Below are 10984 nucleotides of genomic sequence, written 5' to 3'. Positions count from 1 at the left end.
GGAACCTTCCCCGGCCTCCCCCGCCGCTCCCCTCCGCGCCGCCTCGGCCACCTCAGGCGGCGGCCATCTCCGCCCCTCCGCATCGCACGGGGACCCGGGCGGGGTGGGGAAGACGGGAAGGGCTCGGCTCCGCCCCGCGCCCCCCCCCCCCCCTCCCCGCCCCTTCCCGCCCCTCACCGGGCCGAGCCGAGCCCGGCCGGTCCGGCGACTCGGCGCCCGCCAGTTTCCCGCCGACCCCGGGGCGCCTCAGCCGCCCAGCCCCGGCCCTTCCTCACGGCGGGCGGGCGTGGGGCAAGGCGGTGAGGGGCTGGTGTGGAGGGAAGCGTAACCGCCTTGAGGAAGAGGGTGAAACGGGTTCTAATCCCTTCCTCCACACACGCTCGCTGGGACTGAGGGAGGCGAAACGGCTCCGGGCGCGGGAGGCGAACGCCTGTCGTTACCTGAGCGGCGAGGGCAGAGCAGAGCGGCCCTGCTGCGGCCGCCCGGATCATGATAGACGTGGCGGAGAAACATTTTCTGCTCTAAATGTCTGACGTGTGTGAGGGAAAAAAACAAAGAAAAAAGGGCAGCAGGGCGATGGCGGGGCGCTGAGGGGCCTTCAGCGGGTGAGAGCCCGGGCCCTCAGGGCTGGAGGGCGATGGCGCGTGGCAGCGACCGGGAGACGCTTCGCCCACGAAGCCTTGTGGTCACACACGGCGTGTCTTCACCCACCCACGTCGGCTTTGCTTTGGGACTCGGCACTGTTGGTTTCACCCAGGCCATGTTAAGTCCCAAGGAGCGGGGATGCTGATCCCCCCTCCCAGAGGTGTCCCTGAAAGCACCCAGCGGAATTCGGAAGAAGGAATTTCTGTTTTCTTTTCTGCTCTGGCAGCTGGAAGGACTCTCTGTGTGTGCCGTGTGGGTGTTTGGCGTCCCTGCAGCCTGGCAGCGGATCTCCTGTCCCCGTCCATGGAGCCTTCCGTGGGGAAGTGTGTGGGTCACCGTGGGGCATGATCGCCCGTGAAATGCCCTGGCCTTGTGGTCTTCCAAATGCACGTCACCCACCCCGCACTGAACGCAGTATGCCTCTAGAGATGTGACAAACCGCCTTTTTGCAGCCTATCTCTCTACTTTTACTGTGCATTCAGACATGGAATAAATCTGAGTGTTGCAGAAGTCACCCAATAGTGTATTATTTGCAACACAGTTCCGATTTTTAACATCATGTAATGGTTTTATACAACACCTCTGGTTTTGAAATACAACACAGAATTGTACAAACCCCTCAATACTGGATATTTATTCTCTTCCACAGGGCAACTTAATATTTAACTGGCAACTACATTCTGGTAATGATACAGTTAGAAGGCTATACAGTAAACATTAAGGAATATTTTACTGTGACGGTTATCTTGGCAAAAAGATTTTTTACAAATGGCTCTCTCAATTCTATCCTCTTTAGAGATTCTTAACAATTAAGAAGAGTTTAGGGGAGAGGTTAGGGAATACCCATTATTTGTTTTAAGATAATGATGAATTAAAGTAGATTATCCTGAAAGTATATATAAAAACTTCTAAATGAGTTGGGTTTTTGGCTTGGCCATCCTGTAGCAGTCTACTTAATAGAATTTAAAAATGCACAGTAACAGCTTTTCACCTCTTCCAGATCAAAGTACTGATTTAGTTTTCCATTTTTTGTTTTAATTCCCATCTACCAACACGTGGGATAGGAGCACATCCCACTGCAAGAATGGATTGCTGAGGGACTTGACTTTGCTCCTCAAGTTAATTAGCAGTGGTTTCCTGATTGCTGCATTTATGCAATATAGCTGTAACACTGTGACATAATGTGTTTATGGGTTTGTATGGCAAGGATCTGGTAGTGGGGGGGGTTACAGGGGTGGCTTCTGTGAGAAGCTGCTAGAAGCTTCCCCTGTGTCCGACAGAGCCAATGCCAGCCGGCTCCAAGATGGACCCGCCGCCAGCCAAGGCCGAGCCCATCAGTGACAGGGTTAGTGCCTCTGGGAGAGTGTATTTAAGAAGGGGAAAAAAAACACCTGCACAAATGCAGCTGGAAAGAGGAGTGAGAACATGTGAGAGAAACAACCCTGTAGACCCCCAGGTCAGTGCAGAAGGAGGGGAGGAGATGCTCCAGGCGCCGGAGCAGAGATTCCCCGGCAGCCCGTGGGGAAGACCACGGTGATGCAGGCTGTCCCCCTGCAGCCCAGGGAGGTCCACGGGGGAGCAGATCTCCACCTCCAGCCCGGGGAGGACCCCACGCCAGAGCAGGGGGATGCCCGAAGGAGGTTGGGACCCCGTGGGAAGCAGGCTCCCAGCAGGACCCGCAGCACCGTGGAGAGAGGAGCCACCGTGGAGCAGATTTTCTGGCAGGACTTGTGACCCCACGGGGGACCCACGCTGGAGCAGTCTGTGCCTGAAGGACTGCAGCCTGGGAGAGGGACCCCATGCTGGAGCAGGGGAAGAGTGTGATGAGTCCTGCCCCTGAAGAGGATGAAGCGGCAGAGATAATGTGTGATGAACTGACCCCAACCGCCATTCTCCCTCACCCTGTGCCGCTGAGGGGGGTAGGTAGAGAATCTGGGAGTGAAGCTGTGCCTGGGAAGGAAGGAGGGGTGGGGGAAAGGTGTTTTAAGATTTGGGTTTATTTCTCATTACCCTACTCTGGTTGATTGGCAATAAATTAAGTTAATTTTCCCCAAGTTGAGTCTGTTTTGCCCATGACAGTAATTGGTGAGTGATATTTCCTGTCCTTATCTCGACCCACGAGCCCTTTGTTATATTTTCTCTCCCCTGTCCAGCTCAGGGGGAGATGATAGAATGCCTTTGGTGGGCACCTCGCATCCAGCCAGGGTTAACCCACCACACATCTTTATTTTTTCCCTTTATGCTTTTGGTAATTCAGGGCTAAATCTAATGAAAGGCTTGGAAGCCTGTGAGTTCGATGCTGCAGCACCTGCCCTGTGCTGAACACTCCAGAGCCCAGTACTGCCGCTCCTCTGCCTCCACGGGATGCTCGTCCAAACTCGTTTACTGAGCAGTAGCTGCTAGTGTGAGTCTCTAGATGATCTGGGAACATGTAGTGTCTAACATCCTGCCTTTCTCAAAAATGAGGCACTGGCAGGAATAAATGACATCTTTTAGATGCTTCCTGCAGGTGGGACCGCTGGAGAAATTTAGGCAGAACACCTGATTTCTGGGACCTAATGAGGGGAGCTAAACCTTTGGGAGCTTTTGGATTTGTTGTAGGTTACTCAGTTTAACCTGTCTTTTGTTGGGTCTCAACTTCCTTTGTTGATCATAGACCAGCTACATTTTTAGCATGTCTAGTGTCTGTTGGGAGGGAAACATTTTTTTATCATCTTTCTTGCAGGGTAGGTTGCAAATCCGTGTTTGATCTATCTGTGGGTGATCTGTGTGTACAAAAGTATGAAGTGGCTGTAGGACCTCTTCCTCTCTGGAATTAAATTCAGAGGTAAGTAGAGCTTTTTATTTTTGCCCTTTTTTTTTTTTCTTTTCTTCTCCTTTCATGGTTCATCTCAAGGATTAAATAACTTAAGGAAAAAAAGAGTTTGGTGTTTTGGTTTTTTTGTGTGGAAAACCAAGATGATCAATATTATGTTCCGAAAAAATGTGAGAGCTTAAAGTAATCTCAAGCAGCATTCACACTGGCAATATTTACTTATCCAAACAGTACTCTACTACGACCATTGCACAAATTGCAATATGGTAAGAAAATGTTTACGCCTGAGATGGGTATTGTACATTCTGAGTACCCAGTCCACAGTGTGGTCCCACTCACAAGTATCTGAATGGTGATGCTCTCAGTAGTAGCTAGTTTTCTTCTTCTAATCCAAAGTAAAGCAGCGAAAATGATTTTCATAGTGGTAGCTAATGAATTGTTTGGATGGTATCTTTCTGATGTTTTTGTTTGTTTCTGATCATGTCTGTCTTTATGACTGCACAAATTACTGTACTGGCCTATGCTGGGAGATACCTGGATGGTGGAAATGAGCAACCAGGAGGGGATGGGGACAGTTTAGACATTTTTTTTCTGCTGACAAAAATCCTAGTGAGCGTGTGACCTCCAGAGTATGCAGCACAGTATGTCAGCTCCGTGCTCAGTGAGCCTTCCGAGCGGGCTCCTCAGCAAGGCCCGCAGGAGCACTGTGCTGCCCAGGTTACATCCTGAGTTAATGGTGGGACTACTTCTTAGCTTCCCTTTCCCTCCACCAAGGCCCTCTGTGGTGCTTGTTTGAAAGTTTGCTTATTACTCACCGATTACTGTCAAGTGATTGTATTCTGCTCATGAATACTACATTTAATCTTCCTGTTTTTCTGAGAAATGATGATGCACGACGGGATGCTGTGGAAATCAAATGCATTGCTTAGTGTTGGCAGGTCCTTCTCACTGTGTTAGGAGCAGCTTACACTCAGTCATGAATAAGGTCAGGCTCTTCTTTAGCATGGGCTCAATTTGCAGCTTCACAGGAAAACTTGCAGGTACTTGACAAATACCATACTCTGTAAATAATGATTAAAGAGGCTGCATTTATATTCATGTGCAGCTATAGAAACATTTAAGAAATTACTTTATATTTGCATGCAGGCAGCTGTGTGCGAAAATAAGACAGGAAACTGCCTCCTCCAGGAGGAGAGTACATGCAATAGTACAGCAAATCTCTTGCAAAAGCCATTTGTGTATTCTTCAGATGATCGTGTTGTGTTTCTATGCCTGCTGGAGTCGCAAGATACTTGCGTAGATGCTTCCTTCCTTCTTCAAGACTGTTTCCTGCTGCTGGTTGCTTATATTTTGGGTTCTGTTGTGGAACTTAACTGTAAGGGTAGGATTTTAGGACAAAGGGGAAAGGAAGAAGAAAAAAAACAACAAACAAACTAATTTCAAATCTAACTTGATCAGTTTCTGACAGAAAGAGAGTGACTGAACAAAGTTAGTGTCCTCACAGAACAGGGATTGATCTCTACCCTCTCCTCCCTTCTGTGAAGGAGCTCAGCACTGCAGCCCCACGGTTCACTGCGCCTTCTGAAGTCACTTAGAAAAGACCCGTGGGGAATAGTAGAGTTTCTGCATGTTGCTTCTACTTCATCCTCAGTGCTGCCTGATTTAGGGCTAGGAGGTTTCCTTCAGACAGGGGTAGGTGTAGATAATGAACACAACTTCTTTACCATCATGTGAAGGAGTGTAGGGTGTGCTTCCTATCTAGTTAGAACTGAATCTTTGCTTTTCCCCAGTTCTTCCTGTCTGGGATGTGTTGTGCTTCAGAAGCTGGTTGCCATCTGCCCCTTTATTCAGTTGAGCAGAAGGAATAAATTTAAACCTCACCTTTGTGCATTTCAAGACATCTTATGTTGACCTCTTGGACACATCAAGCCATGTGGGAGCAAGACAGGAAGATCACATGCATATTTATGCATTTTGATGTCACGTGGGGAAAAGCTATACAATGAAGAGTGAACTCCTGAAAAAATTGTTATGAAAAATCAATATCCTGAGCAGCAAGGAGATGGGTGTGACTTGGTTTGGAGAAAAATGGACATAACATCCGTGAGCAGAGCTGGCAGTGGACCGCGGTGAGTGCAGAATGTCGTCTCTGGAATGTATTTGTACGTGGAGATAAGTGCCAATCTGATACAGCCTTTCCTGGATATGCCTTTAACCGGGTGTCACCTAGCAGAGCATGTTTAATGCCCTATTAGATTTTATGCCTTGTCAGCACAGGATTAGCAACTGGAGTTTTGCAATGGCTGATGAGCAAGCAGTTGTGGAGTTGCTGTTCCTGAACGGCTGCATGTCTCAGAAAAACAGTATGATGTTTATGAGGATTTTAAATTTTTAACAAAATGTTTTACTAATAAAATATTTAACTAATGGACTATTTAACTAACTTTATTTTTGAAAGAAGAAAATGCTTGGTCAGTGTCCCATTTACAAGATGTTTTCATTTACTTTTCAGGAATCTTTTAAAAGCACAAACAATGCACATTTGGATCTTGATTTGAATCATTTGAGGTGCTCATCTTAAAAGTAACAGGTTTGTTCTTAGGAAGTTCTTGTTGAGAAGAAACTGTAAATATTTCCACAGTAATTTTAATTTGAAGGCATCTTGTTATAGAATTCTAACTCTGCTTATTCAGAGAAAATCTAGTAAATGCAGTACATAGTTGATGCCAGCCTTGATGCATTTTTCAGTAGTAGTGTTTCCTTGATTTGTGTAACTGCAGCATGCTTTTGCTGTACAAGGTGTAACCTTTCCCGGTGCTCATGATGACGTTGCAGTCTTTTGGGGTTTTTTTTGGCTTGTCTTTGACAGAATGAATTTTTCAGGGAATTAGAAGAAAGATGGGAAGAGCAAGGCTCAGAAAACTACATTATATGAACCAGTAATTTATAAAGCCCAATTCATGGCTTGCTGGTCACTGTGACAAGAAACTAAAATTGTTAAGACTGAAGCCAACATGGAGTGCAAGATGTGATCCTATTCATTATGTTGCTCACAAACAACAAGACATAGTAATCTTCTGTAACCTTTTAATATATTGCTACCTCCCACTAGACTTCAATTTTAAACAAATTCTGTAGTGGCACTTTCATTTAAAAGGAAGCTAAAAAGGGAGGAAATGTGATTTCAATCCCACCCTAAATCTGAAGAATTCAAAACTATTTCTTCTGATTCCCAACAAACATTCTTTCTTAATTATTGGTTGTAGATTCATATGCTAGAAAGAGAAAAAAAGAATTTACTGCTAAGGCTAGTGAGAGTCACTCAAGACTCCTCTCTGTGTTTCATTTATTGACTAATAAAGGTAAACTGCAAGAGTGTCTCGTAAGCACCTGCATCCTTTACTGGATCCAGGCTACAGAGTACTTTCAGGGATCATAAGCTTAGCCTTTGCCCTGTTTGGTTTCTGTTGCACATGATGAGGATTAATGGCGGTTACCACCTGTAGAGAATATTTTGACCTTTATCTAAAGCACGATCAGTGTTTACCGAGTACTGTTAGCTCTCTCTTTAACTTGCGTTGAAACCATTTGCATAGTGCTATTACTAATTCCTCTCTCAAAAGTCTTTTATCATAAAACAATTATTTTTCTGCGTGATCATTATTTTCACATAAAAAAAATACACATGGCAAAACGAATGCCTACTGTGTCAGCCAGTAAGTAATGGACTCTTTGTGGACACAGTCAGGAAATGTGCCTTTTGTTTTCCTGCACCTGTTGCTGTATTACAAATAAAAATCACCCAATGTTTTATTAAATAAAATGAGAAGCTGTAATGAAATTGTACCAGCCATTACCAGGAAGTCTATTGAAAACATTCAGCAGCTGCTTCTGTCTCAGTTCATTGACACTGATAGGATTGTTTTGTTCTTCTCCTTACGCTCTAAGTGAGAAAGCTACAGTGCCATGTTGGCGTACAGCAGAGCCTTGGACCATTTCACACCACTCTTCTCTAACTCCCTTTGAAGTATTTGATCAGAACCAGTATCAAATCATGCTCAACAGTTAAGCACCTCTGACTCGTAGAAGTTTGTTAGAAGTCAGTGTCCTGGGTCTTACAGCTAAGTGTTTTGCAAACACCAGTTTATATACCCTTACAGCACAGTGGTAAAGCAGGCAAAGATCTACTGTATTATTCTGATTTTATAGAGAGGGATTGATCAGAGAGGTTAAGAATCAAATCAGTCAACCCTTCTTTTTAGACGAAATACCTAGGCAGCCTGAGGAATCTTCTGGAGTGAGCTGGGAGTCAGCCTTGTTCAATATAGTTAAATATCACCACTCCTCTAAAGGTCCCTAACAGAATTGATCTCTCTGTCTCTTCTGTATTTAAGTCAATACATCTATCACATAGCTGTGCTGGCAAGGAGGTGGAGACTCTTCCACGGAACAGACTGTAGTTCCTAGCAAGAGTTGCCTAATTTAAAAAAAAAAGATGACCCTAGCAGTAATCTCCATGCTAAATGCTGAGCAGTAGATCTTACATTAAAACTGCTAAGAAGTTGCATCATAACCGCTTTGGATATTGGAACATGTTTGATAAAAGACTTTCTGGTAGAAATAGCATAATAAAGAATTTTGTTCAAACTTGCATGATTCAAACATTTCCAGGTTGGTCTTAAAAATGTATGAGAAGTAGTCAGATGAAATGTCAGCCAAGCAGTAAATGATAGAGCCCTCCCTTCCCACAGCAGCTAGGGCAGGAATAGCTATGCCTGTGGGCAGAAGGCGCAGTACGAGGAGGCACAGTCCCTGAGCATCTCCTGCTGGAGCGTTCCTTTCTGACCACAGAGCGTGAGCAGAAAAATTATCACTGGAGTCCAACTCCTGTCCTGTTTTTTGTGATGTTACAAATTTGTGAATCTACTCTGGATTTATCCCAGTGCAACTCCATGAAGAATTTAGACTCAAATATAAGGCAGGCAGGCAAATACAAGCTTTCTAGAACTCAAAAAAATAATATGTATACACTCTTCCTATCTGAAAAGTTGATCTGAAATTATATGCTGCAATGTGCCTCAAGCAGTTGTTGGTGAATGGCTTTGGCATCCCCGGTCTGGCCTGCCACGAATAAAGTCAAGCCAGGGACACCACTCGCTCTTAGGGTCCTCTATCTGCTCCACTTTGCTTTATTCCACAACCGGTCTTCTTGAGTGGGTCCTACTGGTGTTTTCAGCCACTGTGAGATGGCCCATCTGTCGTTCTCTCTTCAAGCACTAACCTGAGGAGGAGTGAAAGAGGGAAGTGAATTTGGATGTTAAAAGGACTCAGATCTCCCTTAATAAGTAAGTTAAGGCCAGAGCATCTCTCATGGGGTGCTTAAGGGCCAGCACCGTTTTAAAATCACCAGTTGTTGCCATTGGATCCGTGCATTAGGATTCTGCACCTCTCTGCCTTACAGCCTCAACGCCTCCCTGGTGCCAATATCAAAAACTTCCTAGCGCCTGGAGCCAAAGCCGTGAGCTCCTTCAGCCAGGCTGGCCCAGGAACGGGCACGTGCCGGGTGTGCCCCAGGGCTCACGGATGTGAAAGGCAGGACATAGCATTACTTGAAAAATCCTGTCTTTTACCCCAAGCTAACGGCAGCGCATAGCAACGTGGGGCACCTAGATCGGAGTAAGGTGGATTTGGGGGACAGGGAAGAGGGGAAGGACACATCCCTGTTGTTACAAACAGCTGGGCTGTGGCATCTACAGTCAGGCCCACAGGGACCAAAAGCTCGTTTAGGCTCTGGGACACCCCGTGACGGGGAAGGCAGTCTTCTGTCCTCACCGTGGCATCTCCAGGGAGGAAAACAGTAGGTACTGATACTTAACTCCTGCACAGGGGTCTTTCGTCAGGGTAGTATTTAGGTGTATTTTATTTTGTAAATTGCTTAGGTTTGCGGCTGGAGTATATAAATTGCGGCATGGGGATAGCAAGGGGTAAGCAGCTCTGCAAATGCACAAGGGAGGAAAAGGCAGGGCACAAAACAGTGAGGCGGATGAAAAGGGTTCACTCTGTAAACAGCTCACTTGAACTGAAGCTGCCAACAGATCCAAGAGGGATTCTGACGGGGACTTCCAACTGCTGCCGGTACGACAACGGCGGCGGGAAGAGGATGTTTTTTTGTTGCCCAGTGCTTTTGATGCCAGCTGTGAGGTTTGAGCATTACTTTGCTCTCATCACGACCCTTTTAGAAAAGTGTTAAATGCTCAGAGGAGCTGGAGAGCAACCCCGCAAGCTTAGTGCCGCAGAGAGACCTGCAGGTGGTTGCAGGAAGGAAAAGAAGGGGCTAAGCCAGGCAGCTATATTTTCCACACTTCTACATTTAATGTTTACATCGTCTACACTGAATGTTTACATAAGGCAGGTGCTTCTGTCAGCCTTTCTCCTGATCTAACAAAAGGAAGGCAAGTCCTGGTTAAAGTATAATTCAAGAGTTAACTGAGGAACTGAGACATGCTCCATTTTTCTCTCTCTGCCCTTCATGCTGTGTGGTGCTCTGTGAACTCCATCCAGTACTCATTTCAAACAGAAGCTAAAACAGGCCTAAATGAGCAATGTGTATATACATATATCTTATAAAATATATGTATTTAAAAAAAAAAGTCAGAAAAATCTGCTATATGATATATAGCAGGTGAAAATAAATGTTCCCCCGAGCGGCTGCTACAAAGGTACTTTGCTATCAGAAAATTGCTTATCATCACAGATACAAGCATCCCCACCAGCACTGTAACATTTCTACAGATAAAGAAATACGCAAGTTTGTCAAAGAATAATTTTTAATTATTTCTTAATTGCTAGAGAAAGATCTGCCTTTGTTTAAGAACACTGGAACACCACAAGTGAGCTGAGGTTGTATCCACACCAGAGCAGAGCACACTTGGGTGTGACACCTCCACTAAATACTGATCTGCATTAAATACTCATTTGTGTTTTACCAGTAATTATTTAGTTCCAAAAAGTTAGGAATAATCCTACTTTCTTGCAAATAAAAATAATCGGAAATTTATATTGGGTATATAAAACACTGGAATACCAGTAGACCACTATAAAATTTTATTGCAGGAATGACATTTTAGTAACTAGTTATTTCAATAACTTTCCACTAAATATATATATGTATATACTTGTTTCCCTAAGGTCACCCTCTGGAAATTAAAAGTCAAAATCAGTAAGAAGAACTTTGAAATACCTGATACGAAAGTGGCCTGTTAACTAACTCAATGTGGCCAAGTACTTTTGTGATTTTCTCTCCTTGAACTGGAAGCGTTTGTCAGGATACCATTAAGTCCACTCACAATTTTACTATTGCTGGCACATTGTAATCACTTCTCTCATTATCTCATTCCAAAATAATTCTGAAGTATTTGGGGAATATTTGTAGAAAATGCTAGATTACAGGAATGGGTCATGGAGTCCCTTCCTTCACCCCAGAACAGCTCTGACAAGATCTCTTTCTTCACACTACTTCAGATG

The sequence above is a fragment of the Haliaeetus leucocephalus genome, unplaced genomic scaffold (assembly GCF_000737465.1).
Source record: "Haliaeetus leucocephalus isolate CR32 unplaced genomic scaffold, Haliaeetus_leucocephalus-4.0 Scaffold362, whole genome shotgun sequence".
NCBI lineage: Eukaryota > Metazoa > Chordata > Aves > Accipitriformes > Accipitridae > Haliaeetus > Haliaeetus leucocephalus.
This window is presented reverse-complemented; position numbering follows the sequence as displayed.